The following is a 1,614-nucleotide window of genomic DNA, read 5'->3' as shown; positions in this document are numbered from 1 at the left end:
TGTTTAATGCAGATTTCACCCTTCTTCTTGCTTCTACTTATGCCTCCTTCCTCCATTACAAGACTTTGCCAACCCTCCTGCTACCCAGCACCATTTCCTCTACCCTCTCCCGTCTTACAGTGTTGCTCCAAACTGAGCAACTAATGAACAGAGTTCCATTTTATCCCCCCAGATGTCTATCCTGGAATTCTGGAAGGTAACATCCTCTGAATCCCTTGTGATGGCAACAGGGCCTACGAACAGCCAATCCCACCTGAGCGACAAACCAACTCCTATTCTTGCTATTTGGTTAAAGGAAATGCTAACATTTCATACCCTATCTTTGAGTCTCCAGACTGCTGCAGTCAAAACAAGAGCTTCTCCATAGAAGGAAATGCTGGATTTGCTTCCCGGTGGATTCAAGACCTTGTGGGAACGAAGCCGTGGACCCAGGCAGGGCTCATGGCTGTCCACTGTGGGTGTGGGTTCAGGCACCTTGACATAGTCTGCTTCTCCTGAGCCACCCTTCTCACTCTGTTCTTCTTGGTGCACAGAACTTGTTATAGCTTTGAGGTCAGATTTGGAGTCTTCTCCTTCACACAGTGAAACATGATCCTTGAGCTTGTTTGGATGTGCCAAAGGTGCAGTGGCAGTGACTGGGGACCCAAAAATGGCTCTGGTCTTCTCACCAGGTGGGTTCAGATGTCGAATCTGCGCTGGAACTGATTCGTGGAAGATACCACTTCCTTTCCCTCCTGAGGGGCGAGGGGTTATCCTCTTGGGTTTTGAGGTTCTTCAGTTGGTCCAAAAATGTTAGACACCATTCTGTTTGCTTGAAGGAACAGCTTCTTCTGCACTTCCGAAAAGATTGTTCAATTCTCCACCAGGGGGCTTCATGGACCTGGAGCTGTCAGGGCCAGCCTGGCTATCAGCGCCCTGGAACATGTGGGCCGCATCCCCGGCCTCCTCGGTCCTGTACACAGCATATGTTGATTATAGTCACCCCCACTGACTTCTTACATCCTCTTCACTTTTTGCATGCCACAAGTCATTATTCTAAATGATCCCTTTTCTACTTCCATATTTTCTTTTTCAATATCTACATTCTGTATAGTGCTGTATTTCACATGACATCATGATCCAGACTTCTGTCCATTGTCCTTTAAATCATTCCATTACTCTTTATGGTAGAATTATATTCTGACTTAAAAAAATATTTATTTATATTTGCAGGGATAGAGAGTGAGAGAGGAAAAAAGAGAAAAGGAAGGATTGTACCAGGGCCTTCTTCCACTACAAGCATACCCCAGGTGCTTATGCCACTCTGTACATCTAGCTTTATGTGGGTGCTGCGGATTGTCAGACTTTGTGAGCAAGCTCCGGGAACCACTTTTCCATCTCTCCAGTTCATATTCTGATCTTTATATCTATACGCTGATTTTTATATGTGTAAATTCTCTTTGTCCTTTTATTCATTGATGGTCACCCAGATTTGTTTATAATTTTTTCTATTGTGACTATTGTTACAATACACATGAGTATTACTGTATTTATTCCTTCAGGTATACAAATTCCAGAGAAGTATAACTACATAATATGTAAGTTTTATGTTTGTTTATTTTTCAGAGCCCTCAT

General features: G+C 43.6%; 1 pseudogene; it reads right to left on the bottom strand.

Annotated features, from left to right (window-relative positions):
- Positions 1-309: 309 nt before the first annotated feature.
- Positions 310-924, bottom strand: LOC101606732 (annotated as a pseudogene).
- Positions 925-1,614: the final 690 nt, after the last annotated feature.

This window comes from Jaculus jaculus, chromosome 4 (assembly GCF_020740685.1).
Source record: "Jaculus jaculus isolate mJacJac1 chromosome 4, mJacJac1.mat.Y.cur, whole genome shotgun sequence".
Lineage (NCBI taxonomy): Eukaryota > Metazoa > Chordata > Mammalia > Rodentia > Dipodidae > Jaculus > Jaculus jaculus.
Note: the sequence above shows the minus strand (reverse complement) of the source record. Positions and strands in the feature narration are given on the sequence as shown.